Source organism: Balaenoptera acutorostrata, chromosome 10 (assembly GCF_949987535.1).
Source record: "Balaenoptera acutorostrata chromosome 10, mBalAcu1.1, whole genome shotgun sequence".
In the NCBI taxonomy this organism is placed as follows: domain Eukaryota; kingdom Metazoa; phylum Chordata; class Mammalia; order Artiodactyla; family Balaenopteridae; genus Balaenoptera; species Balaenoptera acutorostrata.
Genome location: NC_080073.1, coordinates 6211592 through 6233952, shown reverse-complemented (window position 1 = coordinate 6233952; position 22361 = coordinate 6211592). Strand labels below are relative to the sequence as shown.

Genomic DNA, 22361 nt, shown 5'->3' with positions numbered 1-22361 from the left:
CTTAGCATCTCTGAGCCTCAGTTTCCAAGTCTATAAAATGAGCAAGGTTATGGGGGTTTGCATTGCAAGTGAGACAGTGCATAAGAGCTTAGCATGGAGACCAGCACACTCAAAAGTCCTCAGTAAATGATGACTGACCTTAGACTATCCTTACTTAGACCAACAAAGTAAGACAGAATGTGCTAAAGAAAATGAAAGAGATTTGCAGAAGGGCTGTTGTGTTGAGAGGCGACAGCAGTTCCGCCCAGATGGCTGGAATCAAGAAAGGCTTCTCAGCGGGGATGGCATTTGAGCCGGGCCTCCAAAAATATCAGCTCTAAATACCACTCATTTGCAGGAACGAGATGTGTATACACCTATAATATGCTGACCTGAGGGTTTGCAACAGAAGAAAATAATTTCTTGAGTCTGCACAGTTGGTGAGGGTGATGTGGCTGATAACTCACCATGGAGAGCTGTGGGCATTCAGGACAACAAAGGGGGAGGAATTGGTGCCCCAGGATGGTAACTCAGAAAGGTAGGTCCCCTCAAAGGGGTGGTGTCCCCAGACTTTTACAGTTGTCTTATCCACCTCTCAGTGGACACTGATGCTTAATGCATCTTCCCCAAGCATTAAACTTTGTTCTCATAGAAGCATTCTTTTTGCACTCATATTTCACCTTCCTGTGTCATATGTAATTTGCTAATTGGTATACAGTAAATGCAATCAGAACACACAAATTTGGAAACAGAGCTAACTCTTAGTTTTTGTACAACACAGTGGTTGGGAACAGAAGGTGTAAAACTAGAGGTGTTGGGTCACTGTGTTTACTTGGGGGTGGAGGGTGGCGAATTTTGGTTAATCCAGTGAATCAGTTAAGTGGAGGTTAGTGAAGAGAACTTCTCCTGTAAACAAATAGTTGTCTTTAAAAAAAAAGGATTCACTCTTCATATTCTGTTTTGTAACCATTTTTTCCCCTTAAGCAAAGAGTAGAGGCATCTTTTTATGTCATCAAATACTCTCTCACAACAGTATTATAGATGGCTACCTGGGATTCAGTGATAGGGATCTACCATTAAATTGATCCCTTTTTGTTGGACCTTTATGTAGTCTCCAGTTTGGGACTGTTACAGGGAACGTTGCCTTTCAGCTCCTCCAGTGGGTAGTGGAGAGCTGTGTACAGTGAGGGTGGTGAGGAGCAGAGATGGACAGGAAAAGGGAATGGGAGACAGGAATGTAAAATGGTGCAGCCTCTGTGGAAAACAGTATGGCAGTTGCTCAAAAAACTAAACATAGAATCACCATATGACCAGCAACTCCACTTCTGGGTATTTGTCTGAAAGGACTGAAAGCAGTGTCTTGAAGACAAACTTGTACACCTGTGTTCATAGCAACATTATTCACGATGGCAAAAGGGTGAAAGCAACCCAGTGTCCAGTGACAGATGAATGGATAAACAAAGTGTGGTCTATACATACAGTGGAATATTATTCAGCCTTAAAAAGGAGGGAAATTCTGACACGTGACATAACATGGATGAACCTTGAGGACATTATGTGAAGTGAAATAAGCCAGTCACAAAGGACAAATACTGCATAAGATTTTACTTATCTGAGGTTCCTAGAACAGTCAAATTCCTAGAGACAGAAAGTAGAAGGGTGGTTGCCAGAGGCTGGGGAGGGGGGGGTGGGGAGATGTCATTTAATGGGGACAGAGTTTCAGTATTGCAAGATGAAAAGAGTTCTGGAGATTGGTTGTGGAACAGTATGAATATACTTAACACTACTGAACTTTACACTTAAAAATGGTTAAGATGGTAAATTCTATGTTATGTATATTTTACCACAATTTAGAAGAAGTTTTTTTAAAGGAAACATGTGAGTAGATGTAGACATTAAGTAGCCACAGCTGCTAAGATTATCCAAAAATGAGGCAGGCAGACATTGTGTACCACCTAAAGAAGCACCTGAGTCTGATCCAGTCTCTGGAACCAGCTGCCAGTTTGCAGAGGGACAGAGGAGCCATTAAACTGGACCCTGGGTGTGCATTTGGCAACGTCAGACTGGGAGGTGCTGCAAACTCCCAGGCTCTTCCAGTGAACACGTGAAAGGAAATGAAAAGGATGGATGAGGAACCCATAAATTAAAAGAGACCTAAGAGACAGATCAGATTTTTCAGATGGGCCAGAATGTAGTGTCCAGAGATGCACATTTGGGTAATAAAATAATTTAAACCAAAAAAAGACATAGGAAGTGATTCCTTAAAAGTCAGGATAGTGGTTACCGTGCGGGCTGTGAGTGGGATGGGACATGTGCACTGGGCTTCCAGGGTTGGGGGCAAAGTGCTGTTTCTTTTCTGTGTGGTGTTTGCCTTATGATAATCCACTAATTCATATGCTAGATGTGTGGTTTTCTGTGTTTATGTTTTATTTTACAACAACAACAACCAAAAAAAAAACCCAAAAAACCCTTTTTAAAAGGAAGGGAGGACAGGGGCTTCCCTGGTGGCGCAGTGGTTAAGAATCTGCCTGCCAGTGCAGGGGACACGGGTTCAAGCCCTGGTCTGGGAAGATCCCACATGCCGCGGAGCAACTAAGCCCGTGCGCCACAACTACTGAGCCTGTGCTCTAGAGCCCGCGAGCCACAACTACTGAGCCCGCGTGCCACAACACTGAAGCCCACATACCTAGAGCCCGTGCTCCGCAACATGAGAAGCCACCGCAATGAGAAGCCCGCGCACCGCAACGAAGAGTAGCCCCCGCTCACTGCAACTAGAGAAAGCCCGCATGCAGCAACGAAGACCCAACGCAGCCAAAAATAAATGTTTTTTAAAAGGAAAAAAAAAAAAAGGGAAAGGAGGAGATTTTGGATACAGACAGAGAGAAGAGTCACTGATCTGCATAAAACCCAGGTTCTGCCTCCTGTCAGCTCCGTGACCTGTGGGGAGTTACTTAACCTCACAGTGCCCTCATCTGGAAAAGAAGTTATAATAGTACTTAGCTCCTAGCACTGTGCTGCCCTTTTAATAAGACAATGCATGCAATCGCTAGCACCATGCCTGGCCCAGAGTAAGTGCTGTGAATGTGAGTGGTTGTGCTCCTGGAAATAAGAAGCCCCAAATGCCATTCTCATCTCCACTCCGACCTGCTGTGTCATCCTGGTAGTCGCTTCTCTGCGGTTGGATGCCTCCTTTCCCTGATAATCCCCTGTCACGTGTAAGATTGTAGGTTGCTTGCTGGGACCTGTGGAGCTCAAGGCTGAGCCTGCCCAAGCTTGCGTTTCCTCCAGCAAAGCCTCGGTCATCCCAGGAAGCAGCAGGCGAGGAGAGGTGTGGAATTGTCAACGCTTCCCATGTCACCAGCAGATGAAAATGCACCCCCAGACACAGGACCGAGACAGTAAATTGCTTTCTGTCGTTCTCTACAGGGAGAATCATGCTGTTTTTACCCTAGTAGGCTTGGGCTGTCTCCCATAAGCATCGGTTGCCCTCTACTGCCTTTATCAGGCTGGGTGAACATGAAGAACAGCCGAGTGGAGGACAATGACAACAACCTCGGGGGAGGGTTACCTGCCCATCAGAGCCGCTTTGGACAGAATCCTGCTTCCCCGGTAGCGTGAAAGGGACGGCCAGTCCTTGATTGCTTAACTGAGCTAATGGGGGAAATCAAGTCACACGGAGAGCCTGGAGTCACCACTCCCTGAAGTATCTGGACAAAGGAATATGTTTGCAAGAAAATTTAATTTTACGTCTAACAGTTCAGTCCATGTACTGGCAGCTACTAGACACCTCCACTCACCCTACCCTGGATTCCCAGGAAGATTCCCTCTAAAGATCCCTTTCAACTGGCAAATCCTTTCATGTTAGGAAACCCCTCCCACCCCCACTCCATCTCGAATGCTGTAAGGAGCTGCCTGGTTTCTTATTTATTTATTTACTTATTTAGTAATTATTGTGGTAAAATATACATAGCATAAAATTTACTATTTTCACCATTTTTAAAGTGTCCAGTTCAGTGGCATTAGGTGCATTCACATTGCTGTACAACTGTCACCACCATCCATCTCTAGAAATTTTTTCATCTTGCAAAACTGAAACTCTGTACCCATTAAACATTGACTCCCCATTCCCCCACCTCCAGCCCCTGGCAACCACCATTCTACTTTCTGTCTCTATGAATTTGACTCTTCCACGTATGAATAGAATCATAGTGTTTGTCTTTTTGTGACTGGCTATGTCACTTAGCATAATGTCCTCAAAGTTCATCCATGTCGTAGCAGGTGTCAGAATTCCATTCCTTTTTCAGGCTGAATAATATTCCATTGTATGGATACCCATGTTTTTGTTTATCCATTTATCCATTGATGGATACTTGCATCGGTTCCACCCTTTGGCTATTGTGAATAATGCTGCTATGAACATGGGTATATAAGTTTTTCCTTAAAATTGTTCATCAATCCCTTATTCCAGTTATTGGGTAGTTGTTGTGATTCTATCGGGTATGAATAGGTACTCACAGTTTGCTAACACGTCTCTTTAACGCTTACACCCTGGGCTTAGGAACTGGAGAAATAGCAAAGTAGCAGGAGGCAGGGGCCAGGTTGGGGTGAGGGACAAAGGAACCAGAGCATGGGGTACATTCCCATCTGGAATTTCCCTGGATTGGGAAGTTTCTCTTGACAGCCATTTATGAAAACCGTGATTATTTTCCTTTTCATGGTGTCTGTGATTGTTTTCATAAGAAGCTAAGTGGTTTACGTGTGATTACAAATCCCAGGTGTCGTGTGGAATTTTAACTAAAATACCAAAATCTAAGGCTCTTTGCCTGTCACTTATCTCTTTGTTCAACTTCCTCCGAGTTCACGGCACTATTTAAATTGCTTATAACCTGTGGAGGTTTTAGTGAGTTCTAGAAAACAAGGAGAGGGAAAAATTGGTGGAGAACAGCAGGATTGAAGCAGATGCACATTTAGGAAAAAGACAGCAGGCTGGCAGAAAGCAACGGTGGTCCAAGTTGCCGACTGCTCAAGTGCGGTGTGGCAGGCGACTTACATGCGTGTCAAGGCTGAGCAAGTGGTCCCCTATATCCAGGGCGGTTTCTAGGCACTGGGGAGCATCCACCCTCCACCCTGAAACAACCCTCTCTCCTTCTCCCAGTCAAGGTGCCTCGCCTTCCACCCTTTGAGCAGTAATAGTTGTTCAAATGCGTCAGAAAGAATTTTCCCTTTTCGGAGCTACTTTCTTAAAATGCAGATGCTCCATAAAGAGCAAACTGCATTTTCAAGCAATAAGGACTTTCTGGGTTCACCTAGCTTGGTGGTTATCAAACTGTGCTCTGAGGGGCTTCTGGGGAGTTTGGGGCAAAGAGAAAGGGAGAGGCTGTGGCAGATGGGGCTGCGGGTCCACTGCTTCTTCACTCCAACCAGAGCGGTCAGCTTTTATCTGTTTGACAAATTTTTACGAGAACCAGTAGTTGCACTCCCAAGGAAGGGGGTGTGGGGGGAGTTTGACAGCCTCTGATCTAGCACAAACGCCTTGTTTGACAGAGGAGATGCAGAGAAGTTGAGAGAAGGGTTCAAAGTCTCACAGCAAATTCATTCAACAGATACTCACCGAGCACCTGCTTTGGGCCAAATACACAGTAGACAAAGGTGTGCGCACACATCCCGTGCCATGAAGAGCGGGCTCTTCCGTCCAGGGTGACTCCGCAGCAGCCTTCCCCACCCACGGCGTGCGACCCTCACGCCCCACAGCAGTGACACCGTCTCTCCCGGACACGCCAGAGGGAACAGACATGCCTTCTCTTTAGTGTACTGTCGTTCCCCTCCCCCCGTACTGTTTCGTGTGCTATGTGTACCTACTGTGTGCCAAGCTGTGCCAGCATGGGAGGCTCCAGGCTGATCCAGACACGGCTCTGCTTCCGAGTAACTTCCCGCTTAAAGAGATAAAAGCTCTCCTTAAATGACCACATTACGGAGTCAGCACTAAACGTCCTAAGGAGGCGCTGATACCTTTGCAGCCTTGGTGTTTGGCTGGGGGAGAGAAGAGACCTATGTAGCCAGGGGAGGTGGCATTGGAGCTGGGCCTGTCTTGTCTTCCAAACTTTTAGGTTCGGAATTCGGATGTCAGAGTCAGGCAGCCCAGCAGGGCCATATAATAGTGTGGGCTTGGGCAAGGGATGGCGACAGAGTCTCAGCTGAAAAAATGTGGGTGATAATAATAGTTCCTCCCTCAGGGGGATGCTGTGAGGATTAAATGAGATGATGCATGTCCAACTCAGCCTCAGTGAACGTGGCTCTTATTTCTAGGCTTTAGAGATAAGGTGATGGTGGGAGAGAAGCACTGCCGACAAAGGCTTCAGCCAGGCACAGAGCAGAGAGGGGGGTGCGAGCAGTGTTGAACAGGATGCTCCATCCACTTGTGCTGAGAGCAGAGGAAAGGGAGTGCGTGGGAAGTGGCTGGGCACAGTGGATCCAGGCAGCAGAGGGGCCCCTCTGTCCCAAACTGAGGACCTGGGCCTCCTGAAGTCATTTGTTAGCTCTAGTAGTTGTCTTGGAGATTCCTTAGGATTTTCTATGTGCAAGATTGTGTTATCTGCAAATAGAGACAGTTTTACATCTTCCTTCAAGTTCAAATGCCTTTATTTTGTCTCCATGCCTTGTTTCTGCATTGCTTTTAACTCCTTTTGTTTTTGACTAGGTGAGAACCAGGTGTGGCTATAGAGTCAGGCATCCCTAGCAGGAAGAACAGCATTTGCAAAGGTATAGGGGATGAAAGAGCCAGGCCTATTCAGGGAAAGTGGAGTGTCAGAAGATGAGGCTACCCAGTAAGTTGGGTCCAGATGAAAAAGGTTCTTGTATGGTAGGGTCAAAGGTTTTAACATATAACCAGTCACTGCCTGGCCCTCTGCCTCAGTTTCCAGAGTAGGATCTGTTTCTGAATGTTTGTCTCTTGGGCTTTTGTTGTGCTTATTGCAGGAATGAATAAAGAAGAGAAGGCAGGGGAACAGCTAAGTGGATTTATGGTGCCCTTCAACAGGTCAGAGAGATTGAGAGTGGGTAAGAATAGAGCAGAGCCAATGCAAGCTCAAGTTTTTTGCTGGGGGGAAGGGAGATTTGAGGGCAAGCAGCTGACACAGGAAGTGGCACTATGGCATGACAGATGGGAGAAGAGGTTCCTTAGAATTTTTTTATTTTTTGCCTCTTTGAGAGTCTTCAGTAAAGGTTTAAGTTATTTTACATCTTTCTTTTTTTTTTTTCCTGGATGTTGGACTTGAGTTTCTTCTGAATGTAATACCATGGTTGGACTGGACACAAGGCAGCCCAGTTTTATTTGGGTTACACGTGAATGATACCTAGGGGGCTTACCCTATGTATCCTGTTACATCCTGACAGCAGTGGCAAGTCACTAAAAGAGTTTCAAATAGGAGGAAGAAGTGGTTGAACTAGTGGTTTTAGAAAGATTATCTGGCTTTAGTGTGTAGGATGGGCTGAAGGGGCCAAGACCAGGATCGGGATGGCCAATCCTGGCCATCCCGATAGGGTGTTATCAAAGTCTACACCACAGAAGGTAGTACTAATGGTCATTACCTCCACCCTTCAGTAATCTGTGGTGCAAAATCTTAAAGCAGTGAGGGGGCAGCAGCTGGGAGGGAAAGTCCCTTTACCCTGGGGTAATTAAGATCTTAATCATATCCTAAGGCCCTGGATTGTCTTTGTGTAAATACACACCCAGAAAGAAATTTATTTGAGCAGCACAGGACTTTGGTCTGCCCCTTGAGACTTGCCTTTGTCTTCTGAAGGGTTTGGAGAAGTCTAGAGAGAAACACTTTTTTTTTTGGTCTCTTGACTCACACACACCCTCCAGGAACTCTCCCACTGGGAGTGAATAGAGTCTGTGCTTACATTTGCCGAAGGAAACAGCCCGAAGTAAGGTTTGCTGTCAGTCACTCGGGAGGTGACGGCTGTGGACTGGCCAGTTAATCAGGAAGACAGAAAGTTCCTGGATGGACTCGGACCCAGCCCAGCATTCCCTAAAGCACTTTGGAACGAGGGGGAGAAGTGGGCGCCTTAGTCATGTTTGCATCTCCAGCAGCTTGGCCTTGCGTAAAACACCTGGTACTGCGTTATTGCTTAATTAATAGTTCCTGAATATATTAATGAATTAGCATCACATGAGACCCTGAAAATGGTCATGTTGAGCCAGGACTCTTATGTGCTAAAGGCAGGATTCCTCCATTTACTCATTCATCATTTACTGAGCTCCTCCTACCACTCTGCTTTGGGTTAGGACAATGGTTCGAAATCTTGGCTGCACCGGGAGAGTTTTTGAAAATCCTAAGACCCAGACCACACTCCAGACCAATTAAATCAGAATCGTGTCCAAGGGTGGGACCTAGGCATTAGTATTTTTTTAAAGCTCCCCGTGTGAGTCCAACGTGTAGCCAAGGTTGAAAACCATTGGGCTAAGTGCTGAATTATAAGTGAATATCATATTGCCTCTGCCCTTGTAAGGATCAGTCTAATGAAGGAGACCTGATTTCATTCATTCATTCATTTATTCCTTCAGTAGAAGACAGAGATTTAAATGCCTTGATAGAGATATGGAAACAATACTGTGGGATCCCAGAGGAAGGAATGCTTAGAGGTGGCTAAATGATATGGGAAAGCTTCAAAGAGGAAGGAACTTTTAAGATGGGTTTTGTACAATAAATAGAAGTTCATCAATAACTCCCTTCCTCCCTCTCTGTGTCCCTCCCTCCCTCCATCCTTCCCTCCCTTTGTTCCCACCTTCCTCCCTTCCTTTCTCTTTTCTTCCTATCTTCTTTATCAACCTTTCCACACACACCCCCTCCCTTTTCATCCTTCTCAACTACTTTGTTCCAGGCAGGCTCTGAAGTAGGCCCAGAAGGAGACAATAGTAAACAATGATGTGGTCCCAACTCTCAAGGTACATTCTCTTCCAGGAGGAGGGAGTAACACGTACAGAGCCCAAAGGCTGAAAGAACCTGAGTGTTTGGGGATAGTGAACTCATTTTTACTGGAGTTGAGTGGGTCAGACACAAAGGAAATGTCATGCCAGCGGCCTGAAGAGTTTGCACGTTTCCTTAGAGGCATTTAGGAGCAAAACAATTGTATGATGAGATTTAAAACAGTATTTACTGCTTTTTAGGTGGTACTTTATGACTCTAAATGGTACTCAGATGTGGCCTTAATTAACACTGACTCACATGGGCTTGCAGTCCTTCTGATTACATCCAGGAGAGTCTCCATTTGGTGCTGGTAGGTCTTTAACACCTGTCTTACACCTGCTCATCTTTTTCTTTTTTTTTTTTTTTTTTAACAAAGCAGAGCCTTCCTCGAAATGTCTGGCCAGAATTCAGTCACACTGTTTTTTTGCCACTCTATTTATTCTTATGGAAAGTTTCTATAGATGACAAAAAACAGATGACTAGTTTTTCATATATAGTAAAATGAATTTAAGCTAAAAAAAAAAAGATGGATCCATTAGAAAATATACAAAGGAAATGATGGTATAAGAGACACATAGATCCAGTGAAGATTATGATGGGGGTAGGTAAATAACTGAAGGAGAGAGCAAATTCATCAGTTTTTCTTTTTATGGTTCATGCTTTCGGTGTCAGATCTAAGAACTCTTTGCCTTGGCCTGGACCCTGAAGATGTTCTCTAATGTGTTTTTCTAAAAGTTTTATGGTTTTATGTTTTACCTTTATGTCTGTGAACCATTTTGAGTGCATTTTTTTAATGAAGTATGAGATTTCAGTTTTTTCCTATGGATGTCCAATTGCTCCAGCACCGTTTGTTGAAAATACCCTTTCCTCAGTTAAATTGATTTTGCATCTTTGTCAAAAATCTCTTGGGCATATTTGTGTGAGTCTTTCTTGGTTCTCTATTCTGTTCCATTATTCTCCACTGATACCACAGTCTTGATTACTGTAGCTATATAATAAGTCTTGAAATCACATAGACTGATTTCTTCCATTTTATTTTTCTTGTTTAAGATTATTTTAGCTATTTCTAGTTCCTTTGCCTTTCCATATAGATTTTAGAATAGTCTTGTCCTTCTCTGTAAGACATCTTGCTGAGATCTGGATAGAAATTGCATTAGGAGACTCGGCGTCGGGGGGGAGGCGGCAGCAGCATGGCGGCCGGGCACGAGCCGCCCAGCCCTCCTCTTCCCGGCTGTCGTCGTCGCCACCGCCGGAGTCGCTGGGACCCTTTAGTCTGCATGTGTTAGTTGTAAGCCCGCTGCCTCCCCGTCACTCCTCCGGTCTACCCTCCCTCCTTCCTTTCACCGCCACTGCCAGCCCGAGTGTCGGGCCGGCGGGTAACTCCCACTCCCACCCCACCCCACCCCACCCCACCCCACCCACAAGCCCGCGGGCCGGGACCATGGAGGACGTGAAGCTGGAGTTCCCCTCGCTCCCACAGTGCAAAGAAGACGCCGAGGTTTAGGGTATGTTCCTCCAGAGAGAAAATGCATTTGCTTCTCCCAGGAACCCATGGACACTATTTACCCAGGACCACTTGACATTAAAACTTCACTTGGCCTCACAAAGATAATTGCATTCTAATGCCAAACCTGAGTGAAGACCAGATTGGTTAGGAAGACCCCACCCCACTACTACCACCACCACCACCGACTCAGAACCAAAGCTAGGAAAGGCAAGAGTACTCATTTTTATGGGGATGAAGTGAGGCCCCACTCCCCCCACTTTATCTTTCACTGAGGGTGTTGCCCTTTGGGGGGTCCCAGCTTTTTGGTCATGATCTGACTTTGAGCAGGTCCTAGGCTTTGTCTCATGTGCCGTGCCATTTAAAATTAAGGCCATCATGAGGATGTGGAACAACTAGAACTGCCATACATTCCTGGTGGGAGTGTAAATTGCTCTTCTAAAACTTTTGACAGTGTCTAGTAAAGCCAAATATAGGCCTACTCTGTGATTTAGTCATTCCATTGCCACTTATATATCCAAGAGCAGTGAATGCATATGTCCACCAAAGAGCATAGAAAAGAGTTTTCATTGCACCTTTATTCATAATTGCCAAAACCTGGAAGCTATTTAAATCTCCACCAAAAGGAGATGAGTAAATTGTGGAATATTTATACAATAGTGTACTGCACAGCAGTGAAAAGGAACAAACTACTGACATACACAACAACATGGATGGATCTCACGGACATTGGGCTGAGTGAGATAAACGAGACATAAAATAGTACTGCTGTATGATTCCATTTACATGAAGTTCCAGAACAGACAAAACTAAAATCTGTAGTGATGGAAGTCAGTGGTCACCTCTGAAAACAGGAGATATTGGCTGAGAAGAAGAATGAGGGAACTTTCTGGGATGATGGAAATCTTCATCTGAGTGGTGATCATATGGGAGTGGACCTACCCTATGAGACGAGAGATGCAGGAAATTTTGCCTGGATTATTTTTAGGCCCATATTCTTCTGCCATGAAAAGCAAGCTACCTATATACTACAGAAACATGGAATAACTCATATAATATGTATAAGACAAAATATTGAAGCAAACTTTATTAAACCCAACTTTCAACAATTATTCAGATATTTAGTCTTGGATTTTGCAGATAATCCAGTTGAAAATATAATACGTTTTTTCCCCATGACTAAAGAATTTATTGATGGGAGCTTACAAAGTGGAGGAAAAGTTCTTGTCCATGGGAATGCAGGGATCTCCAGGAGAGATGCATTTGCTTACATTCAAGAAGGAAGATTTTGTATTAATCCTAATGCTGGATTTGTCCATCAGCTTCAGGAATATGAAGCCATCTACCTAGTGAAATTAACAATACAGATGATGTCACCACTTCAGACAGAAAGGTCGTTATCTGTTCATTCTGGCACCACAGGCAGTTTGAAGAGAACACATGAAGAAGAAGATGATTTTGGAAACATGCAAGTGGCGACTGCGCAGAATGGCTGATTCAAGAGCAACAGTATAGAGGATGTGAGTTTCTATTTGGGAAGGAGAAAATACTACAGACAGTAATAATGTAAAATGGTTAAAACACAAGTAGTTTCTTTTCAATTATATGTTGCTTCCAGACATGTTTCTCTGCAACTTGTTGAGCAACATTTTAAGATGTCAGACTTCTGCAATAGGAAAAAAAAAAAAAAATTGCATTAAATCTGTACATCAATTTGAGGAGAACTGACTTATTTACTATGCTTACTTATTTACTATGAATCTTCTAAGCTGTGGACATGTGTATCTCTCCATTTATTTAGATCTTTTATTTCTTTCATTAGCGTTTTGTAGTTTTCAGCATAAAACTCCTGTACAGGTTCTTCATATGAGAATGTATTGACTTTCCTTTATTCCTTAAGGATATTTTCATTGAGTGTAAGATTCTGGGTTGACAGTTCTTTTCTTTCAGCATCTGAGAAGCATTGTGTCACTTCCTGCCCATCTCCGTATTTTCTGAGGAGAAATCTGCTGTCATTCTTATTATGGTAAGATGTTTTTTCACTGGCAGCTTTCAAGATTTCTTTCTTTGTCTTTAATTTTCAGAGGTTTAATTATTATGTGTTTTGGTGTGGGTATTTTTTTTGGGGGGGGTGGGAGGTTATCCTGTTTGAGGTTCATTTACCTTCTTGATTGTGTAGGTTTATGTCTCTTGTCAAATTTAGGAAGTTTTCAGCCATTATGTCTTCAAGTATCTTTTCATCCCCACCCTATTTTTCATCAACTTCCAAGACTATGATTACAGGAATGTTAGCTCTTTTGTTACTGTCCCGCAGGTCCCCGGGACTATGGGTTTTTTGTTTTGTTTTGGTTTTTGTTTTTCGGTTTTTTTCAGTCTCTTTTTCTTCTGATGTTCAGATTGGGTAATTTCTATTGTTCTGTCTTCTAGTTCACTGATTCTTTCCTCAGCTTCCTCCATCCTGATGTTGAACCCTTCCATTGAGGGTTTGTTTTTTTTTTCAGTTATTAGATTTTTCAGTTCAAAAATTTCCATGTGGTTCTTCTTTTTATCTTCTGTTTCTTTGCTGGGACTTGTTACTTTTTCATTTGTTTCAAACATGTTCCTATTTGGACATTGAGTATTTTTATGTTGATTACTTTAAAATATTTGTCAGATAATCCGAACGTCTCTGTCATCTCGGCATCTGAACGTCTCTGTCATCACTGGCTCATTACTTCCAGGTGGGAATAGAAGTCCAGGTTCCCCACTTGGCTTCTGTGACAGTTGAAGGGGGAGGGGGTCTTCATTACTGTTAAGTGGGGTGGGCGGGGAGGAGTTCTGGCTCCCCACCAGGCCCCCAGGGATAACTCCCTGGCTGGGAGGGGTTGATGTGCCGCCACTTGCACTGTGGAGGTGGATGCAGGGCTTGTCTCCACCTGATGGGGATGAGAGCCCCTACTAGGGATTGTAGGGACACCACCCCAGTGGGGGGGGGTCACCTTGTCATAGCCTGACAAGGGTAGAAATCTTGGCTCCCCACTCAGCCTTTACTGGCGAGGATGGGAACAGGGCTCCAGTGTTTTCTGTGGTGTTTGGCTGCAGTAGAGCAGTTATTGTCTAGAAGTTTTCTATTTTCCTGGCCTGCACCTTTCCTGTGTTTTTGTCTAGACACAGCAGGCTTTTATTGTGGCTTTTTTTTTGGTCTGTGCCCTTTGGTGTTTTGAGTTGCCAACTGTTTTAGCTCAAAGTCTCAGATATATTTGGCCAAATGAAAACCCATGGGACTCATTGCTGTGTCATTCTTTGGGTCCTGGATTCCAAAGAAGTCCAAAGAATAACTAGTGTGCCTTTGCCTGTCCATTTTTCAGAGTCATCGTATGTTTATTTTAAATGTGATGTCCAGGGTTTTCTAATTGTACTTAGCGGAAGAAAAGGGGAAAGTACCTGTACCCCGTCTTCCTTGAAGCAGATGTCTTAGTATGTTGTAAAAGCTTCCCAGGATCTTGGTATGTTTTAAAAGCTCTCCAGGCCAAGGTTGAGAACCACTGGTATAGGCTGTAAGCTCCATGAGGACAGGGATTGTGTTTATCCTTCACCTGTCATAACATTTGTACCTGATCCCTTGATACATAGACTTTTTGGACAGACGGATGGATAGATGGATGGAAGGAAGGGGGAATGGGTGGGTAGATAGATGGATGGATGGATGAGTGAATGAATGAATGGCAGAATGGAACCAGCAGCCAGACTGTTTCACACACACACCTGTACCCCAGTACATACTTGTCACCGACAAGTCTGGCCCTCGAACCAGTGGGAGGGCTTGACCAGCTGGTGGCGCTGAAGAGCCCTGGTGTGGGGTTGGGGTGGCCCCTGCACAGCCAGGCACCCGGTCACCTGATTGAAGGAGGAAGAGACATTAAAGAAAGTCCTGATCACCTGGGAGCTCTCGCTTGTGAACACCACGTCTGCCTCTCCTTTCTCTTCTGCTAGCTCTTTTATTTACTTCAGTATCGTAAATTTTTTTTCTTAAGAAGAGGACAGTCTGGATAACTTTGATCTTTGAAAAGCCTTTCTCACAGCTTAATCTCCAGGGATTTGGAACAGAAAGAAAACATTTTTCATGTCCTGAAATGATACGTGTGCATGTGCTGGGCCTGGTACCATGTTTGCCGCGTCCTTGACTCATGTCAGCATGGATGTTCATATTTCCAGTTCCATGAAATCATTATTTAAAGCATTTATTCGCTTTCCTCTCTTTCTCACTGTAGTGAAAAGCAGGGTTAGTGAGGGTGGGGAGGGGGGTGTCTGCAGCTCATTCAAATGTCTTAGCAGGTGGGTATCACTTGGGCCTTTAAATGAAACTTGCTCTTCAGTCATCCTTGGAGCTTAGTGCAGGGCAACCAATAAACTGCAGAAGTCTCTGTTTGCACATCTCTAAAATGGGGGCAAGACTGATTCCTTTCTTATGAGGTTACCAGCACTGTGAGGATTACCTGAGGAAAACCTCCCAGCCCAGTGCAGGTATGTAGAAAGTCTTTGAAATATTACTTTTCTGTTTCTCCATTGCTTTTCTAGGCCAGAGGATAAGGGATAATGGAGCTGGACTTTTTATACTTCTTTTCTTGGCCATTTAGTGATGATTAATCTTCAGCTTCCCTTTCCTGTACCTAATTTAAAAAATCCCAGCCTGTCACGCCAGGGGTGGGGGATGGAAGGGGCAGACAAACAATCAAGCAAGTCCAGCCTTCCAAAACTCTTAAACCAAATTATACAAGGAGAGAAAACCATAGAGGTACACCAAGAAAGGGATGATGTAGCTAAACCATTTCTGTATTTCCACTTCTGATGATTAACTACGAAGTTATGTGTAGCATTCCGCTCTGCTTCCTTTATAAGAAACCATGAGATACATTTTGTCTAAAACTTAGTACCAGCTAAAGTTGTCCTTCTGCTAAGCAACTAGTTTGCTTTCATTTAAATGACACTAGAATCTTGTAATTGATCCCGTTTTCCTCTTTGCTGTGGCTCCTGGGAAACTCAGAGTCAAAACTGTGGCCCAACTATAGTGGTTCTTTAGGACCCACCTTTAGTTTCATCCTTCTTTGTCTAACAAGTCTTTATTTCCTTAAAAAAAAAAAATCCTGTGGTAGGTATTTTGGGGTGCAACACTAGTGCACCAAAATAGATTTTTAAAACAGACAGACAGATCTGGAAACCCAGGCAGCTTCTTTCCTGGACCACTGAATTTCTTTTTAAACAACTTTATTGAGGTATAATTTACATGCCATGAAGTTCACCCATTCTAAGTGAATCGTACAATTCAATTATTTTTAGCAAATGTACAGAGTTATACAGTCATCATCAGAATCCAATTTTAGAACGTTGTCAATACTTCCAAAGACTCCTTCCGTTCCCATCCCTAGTCAACCACTAATAAAAAACCCTAGGCAACCACTAATCCACTTTTTATCTCTATGGATTTGCCTATTCTGGACATTTCATATAAATGGAATCCTACAATATGTGACCTTTTGTGTCTGGATTCTTTCATTTAGCATGATGTTTTGGCAGTTCATCTGTATTATAGCATGGATTAGTACTTTGTTCCTTTTATTGACAAATAATATATGGATATATCATATTTTGATTATCCACTCACCAGTTGATAGACATTTGGGTTGTTTTCACTTTTTGGCTGTTATGAATAGAGCTAGAAATATTCACACACAAATACATGGACATATATCTTCAGTTCTCTTGGGCATATGTCTAGATATGGAGTCGCAGAACCATCTGGTAACCATGTTTAACTGTTAAGGAACTGCCAGACTTTCCACAGTGGCTGTTCCATTTTACATTCCCAGCAATAGTATCTGAGGCTTCTAGTTTTTCTACATCCTCATCAGTATTTATTACTGTCTGTCTTTTAAAATTATAGTCATCCTGGTGGGTGTGCTGTGGTATCTCATCGTGGTTTCGACTTGCATTTCCCTAATGACTAACGATGTTGAACATCTTTTCATGTGCTTGTGAGCCAGTTCTATATCTTCTTTGGTGAAATATCTATTCAAATCCTTTTCCCATTTTTACATTGGGTTATTTGTCTTCCTATTATCGAGTTATAAGAGTTCTTTATATACTCTGGATATGTCAGATATATGATCTATCAAATATATTATATACAAACATTTTCTCCCATTCTGTAGCTTTGCAGTTTCTTAGGGAATTTTTTTAGTTGTGATGAAGTCCAGTTTAGCAGTTTTTTTCCTTTATTGGTTGTGCCTTTGGTGTTGTGTCTAAGAAATCTTTGGCTAACTCAAGGTCATAAAGATTTTCTTTTCTTTCTTCTAAAATTTTTAAGAGGTTTGGCTCTTACATTTAGAACTTTGGTCTGTATTGGGTTAATCTTTGTGTATGGTGTGAGGGAAAGGTCTAAGTTCATCTTTGTGCACGGAGATATCAGCTATTCTAGCACGTGCATTATTGCATTTGTCTGCTGCCTTCTGTCACCTCCTCTCCTTCTGCCTGGAGGTGAGCAACACTGCCCCCCAGCGGCAGCCTCAGCCCTCACTTCCCTGTCACTTCAGTTCACGAGACCAACAGACTATCTTGACTGCACAACTCTTGATTCCAGTTTTCTGGAAGAAGAATTGGACTGATTGGCCCATTTGGGATCAGAAGACAACCTTTGGTCCAGTCACGTGTGCCTAGGCGTCGAGTTTACATGATGTGACTTTGGCTGCCAGGGCCCATCCCTATGTGGGTGGGGGTTCTCAGAGAGGAGGCTTGGTGTGAGCTGGGCAAATACCCCAAAGGTGTCTCTCCAGGGTCATTATCTCATATTCAGCACCCTGGATCCCCTGTGAACTAGATTCACACTTCAGTTCAGGCTCACAGGTCAGATCCCCCAAATGTGTTTTTGCTTGACCTGTGTTTAAGTGTCCAAGAAAACAAATGAAACAACTGACTAATTGACAACGTTTAAAAACTAAAAGATTTCATGCGAAAATCCAGTTTTTAGGCTTCATTTTAAAATTAGGCAGATCTGGGCCTGCTGCAGTTGGTGGCATCTGAGTGGCAGCTGTCCTCTTTAGACAAAGGATATCCTCTCCTGGTTGCCCCAGTCCCCATCACTCTGTCGTGCTCCACACACAGTCCTCTGTTCTTACTAACTTTTCCTGCCTGACTCTGTAGACATTTGAATATGTACCTCCACCCACCCCTGAAAAATCTTCAGGGCCACTGCCTGCCCACAAGGTCATCTGCCTCTTGTGTCTTACCCAGAAGCAAACTGCGGGCCCAGCATTGCCCTAGATTCCGAGTCAGCCACATTCCCGCAGCACTGGGCTCCTAACGGAATTTTGCCATTTGCATTCAGCTCTCTGCACCACTGCCAGTGGCATTGATAAACCTGGGTGTTTTATGGAAATGATATCTGGGACAGACTCGATGAGAATATGCAGTCCTTGGGGCCCGCTCGTGCATGGCATCTCTTTCTTAGAATTAGAGCAAAGAATTTAATGTTCTGGCTTACTTGACCACAATAACCGTCCAATGCAAATGGGGCAGAGGGCAGAGCAGTTTGGAATGGGGAGTGATGGGTGAGGCAGTTTAGAATGTATCAAGAAAGGAATCCCAAACTCTCACTTTTTACTAAAGAAAATAAGAGATGTTCTAAGGAAGTGGAAGACATTAAAAAATTTTTTTTCCAGTGGAATAAATCTATTTTATTTTGTTTTCTAAAAGGAGTGCAGTTAGTTCTTATTCTCCCTATTATAAAACTAAGATGTCTTCGTTGTTGAAATCTTGGAAAATACCAAAGATGATAAACATCATTTACTACCCCGAGGAAACCACTGTTAACATAACATAGCAGAGACTCACTGTCTCTCTAAGCCTGTTAATAGAGTTGACATCATTGTACAAACAATGTCTGTTGTAAATTTAATTTCATCATAAGCATTTTCCCATATCATTACTGGTGCCCCGTAAATGTGATTATCGATGACTGTAGCTATCCCATAAATATGTGTAGTTCCCAAATGTTAGATTATTTCCTTTTATTTCCTACCATGAATAATGTTGCAGTAAGCATTTTTGTGCATAGATCTTTATTCATGTTTTGGATTAACACGAAAGGAATTTCCAGAGGTTTCCGAGAAAACGTAAGAAAGTTTGCTGGAAGGTATTAATACTCATCAATAGGACAAATCTTATCTCAAATTTTTGTTGGTTTAAAGATCCCTGTGAAAAATATGCCCACACCTTCTGCATTTAGGTCCTACTTCCTGTGTCTTCTGCTGTGCTTTATCCGTGTGTGTCTTTTTTTCAGAGCTCATCCAGTAAACTTCTTTTGAGCATCTATCGTGTGCCAGCACAGGAGAATGGCAGCGAGGAAATGGTGTGGCCCCTACCGTCAAGGAGGGCGTGTCCCCTTTATGGCCCTGGGTGTTGACCTTCAGAAACAGTGGGCACACTCCATGTCCTAGAGGTACCCCCTTGTAGTTGGAGAGAACCAAGTAAAGAAAGAATGATAAGATAGCTGATGTAAAGGGGAGTGTTAGAACTGTTGTGGAACACAGAAAGAGGAGCAGCTAAGAGCTTCAAGGCAAGAGGGTGCTCCAGGCAGGGGAAACAGCACAGGCAAAGGCATAGAGGGTAAAAGTGAATCCTTATACCTAGGCCCCAACCTGCGTCTCCATACTCCTCATTCTGTGTTCCAGTCACTTCCAGCAATTCCCTCCCAGCTCCTCGAACTCAGCTCTGTACATTTATTCTTTCTTTTACTCATCCTTAAATTCCTCTTTCCTCCCTGCAAACTTCTACTCATCCTTCAAAGCCCAGTCACACATCACCCATTCTGTGATGTCCTTCTTGACATTCCCACTGTACCTTGGGAGAGGTTGTTCCTCCCTCCCCTGTCCTGCCACCTGCTTTGATCTTACCTCAGTTATCACACTTGTCCCAGTTGCATTGTAGAATTTTTAATTTAATTTTTCTGATGCTGTTTGTTTATCTTTTGCCTTTATTCTCATCCTAATTGACAAATTCCTTGAAGTCAGGGGCAGTGTATCAGTTAGGATTCGGTTTGGGTGTGCATGATAGAAAAGCCGAGCTAACCCAGATGTGGTTCTGGCTGGTATGGCAGCTCCATGATCATCAGGGACCTCAACTCCTTCCAAATTACTGCTTCACCTTCCTCATTTTGAGCCTCTTCCTCATGGTCCCAAGATGGCTGCTTAAGCTCTATTCATCCTGTCAACATTCCAGCCAGCTGGAAGAATGAAGAGCCAAAGAAAAGAACACATCCTCCCTTTAGGGTTGCTTTCTGGAAGTTGCAAACTACATTTCCATTTCCATTTCATTGGAACTTAGTCACATGGTCATACCCAGCCACAATGGAGCCTGGGAAATGTAGTCTTTATTCCAGGCAGCCATGTTTTCAGTTAAATAACAGAAGTCTATTTCTAAATAGAAGAGAACTGATATTGGGAAACTATTAGCAGTTTCTGCCATAGTGAAAAACAGGGAGAGGTCAAGGATGATTCTTCTGAGCTCAACGGGGCTGGCTGTGGGGTCGGTGTGTCACTCACCGAGAAATGGAAGAAAACACAACAGCCGCTTTTAAATGAGCACTTCTTATATGGCAGGCTCTGTACTAGGTGTTTAGCCCCATTTTAGAGGTGAGGAGTACTGAAGCTTCTTGAAGTGAAATATCTTGCCCAGCTAATTAGGGCAGAAGCAGGATGAGAGCAGAGGTTTGCTGATTTACAAAGCCTGGCTTCTTAACTGCTGCACTATTCTACTACCCAAATGAGCTCCAAGCCTTCCGTGGACGAGCATTGCTGAAATGAGAAGGAAAGTGGAGAGGGTGAGGCCACCGGGAGCCTCATTTCCTGGTAGTATCTCTCCCAATCCTCCAGTTCCTCTTGCCTTCCCTTCCTGGCTGTCAACAGAAATTCCTGCCCATCAACCCCTTTTATCTAAAACCAACAGTTGCCACTGAGAAAGCAGGAGTATTTCTAATTTGGAGCCAGAGCCACCTCTTCTTGGATACCTCCCGTGATGGGGCGCTTAGTATCTCTCGAGGCAATTCATTGCACTGTTAGATAACATCTATTTTTAGAAACTCCTTCCTTACTTTGAGCTGAAAGCTGTTTTCTTTGGCATATTCTTCAGTTAGATCAGTGATTCTCAACTACGGATCATTTTGCTTCCCAGTGGATATCTGGAAATGTCTAGAGATATTTTTGGTTGTCATGTCTGGGAATGGGGGAAGGGTGCTACTGGCGTCTACTGAGTAGAAGCCAGGGATGCTGCTAAACATCCAACCATGCACAGGACAGCCCTTCACAACAAAGAATTATCCAGCTCAAAATGTCAGTAGAACGAAGGTTGAAAAATTCTGAGTTAGACCTAGTTTTGAATCTTGGCTTCACCAACCACTTCTAGCTGTGTGACCTTGAGTAAGTTGCTTCACCCCTCTGAGCCTGAGCTCACCGTTTCCTCCTCTGTACCTTGGGATCATCAGAAGACCTCGCTATGGGCTTCAGATAACCGATATCTGAAAAGCCCAGAGCTTGACTTACCATCTTAGCTGCCACAGGCGTCGCTCCCAGGCTGTGGATGGACTGTTGGCTACCTTTGTTTATTTGCTGGCACATGGACCAGATTGGATTAGACTTGTAATCGCTCTAGTAAAAATTCCACTGCAGCAAATTTTTTTTTTTTTGAATAAGCATGGTCTTTCCCCCCCCCCCCCCCCCGGCTGCACCGGGTCTTAGTTGCGGCATGCAGGATCTTCGTTGCAGCATGTGGGATCTTTAGTTGCGGCGCGTGCAGTCTCTTAGTTGCGGCATGCGGGATCTAGTTCCCTGACCAGGGCTCGAACCCGGGCCCCCTGTATTGGGAGCTCGGAGTCTTAGCCACTGGACCACCAGGGAAGTTCCCTGGTTTTGGAATGGAGCCACTGCCTTAACTCAAAAATGATGGCTTGCCTGTGTACGTGAGCCTCTTAGAGAGAAAGGATCCATTTCTGCTTGTCACCAAGTTGTCATCACGGGGGGTTAGCAGAGCTCTCCCACCCCATTGTCTCAACTGAGGCTCCCAACAGCCCCGGGAGGGAGGTGATACTATTTTCCCTACTTTACAGGTGAGGAAATTGGAGATCTGGCTGTTTTCCCAGGCTCCACACAACCCATCGAGTGGCAGAGCCGGCTGAGAACTCTCTCTTCCAGGACCCGCTCCTTGAGGGACATGGTACTCTAAAGACCCCTTGGTGCCCTGGTTCTTTCTTCTCAAAATGCCCTGTCCCAAGTTCCTCCTTAGGTTCAGTTCTGTCTCCCCGGGGCACATCCTCTCTGTAGGCTCGACCTTGACCCCAGAGAGGACACCTCAGAGCCCCATGGGCTCTGGGCAGCCCAAGGGGAGTGTGGCATCCTATGCAGCATGGGGTGAAATGAGAATCTGTGTCCTCAGATACCTTCCACCCTCTGCTGGAGTGCCTGGCATCCCTCTGGCATTTAGAGAAGGAAAACTGTTCATGGATCGTTCCAAGGAACGCAGATCCCCAAGGGAGAGGAAAGTGCCTTACATTAGCTGTGTCACTGAGTGGAGCCTTTTCAGTGTCTGGGTGAGAGAAGAGAGATCAGAATGGCAGTCACACAGGTCCTGCACTCAGGAGGGCCCCACGCTTGGTTCAGTGTTCTGCTGCCTCCGTCTTGAAATGATTAATAATTTTTTAGTTTGTCATTTTGCACTGGGCCCCGCAAATTATGCAGCGGGTCCTGAGTGGGACATGCAGGAGATGCAGATGTGGCCGCCCCTGCTGCCCTCTTGGCCTCACTCCCATGGGACCCGCCAGGCCCCCAGCAGCAGTTCCACATGCTGCTCTAGCAACGTGGGTGCTGCACTTGTCTTTCCAGGAA

The 22361-nt window shown here is 44.3% G+C and overlaps 2 protein-coding genes and 1 pseudogene across 8 annotated transcripts in view; all 3 read left to right on the top strand.

The window, feature by feature from the left end:
- The window catches only part of HRH1 (histamine receptor H1), an 84102-nt gene that overhangs the window by 52289 nt on the left and 9452 nt on the right, over positions 1-22361 (top strand). For 2 of the 5 annotated variants that reach the window (XM_057554302.1, XM_057554304.1), the window contains exon 2: positions 12403-12478. The exons of the other annotated variants lie outside the window; for them this stretch is intronic. The gene's annotated coding sequence lies outside the window, so the exon portion shown is untranslated. The remainder of the gene's footprint in view (positions 1-12402; positions 12479-22361) is intronic. 5 annotated transcript variants of the gene reach the window in all.
- On the top strand, positions 11398-12121 carry LOC130709063 (serine/threonine/tyrosine-interacting protein-like; annotated as a pseudogene).
- Positions 12457-22361, top strand: part of ATG7 (autophagy related 7) — a 268513-nt gene continuing 258608 nt past the window's right edge. For all 3 annotated transcript variants that reach the window (XM_057554298.1, XM_057554300.1, XM_057554299.1), the window contains exon 1: positions 12457-12478. The gene's annotated coding sequence lies outside the window, so the exon portion shown is untranslated. The remainder of the gene's footprint in view (positions 12479-22361) is intronic.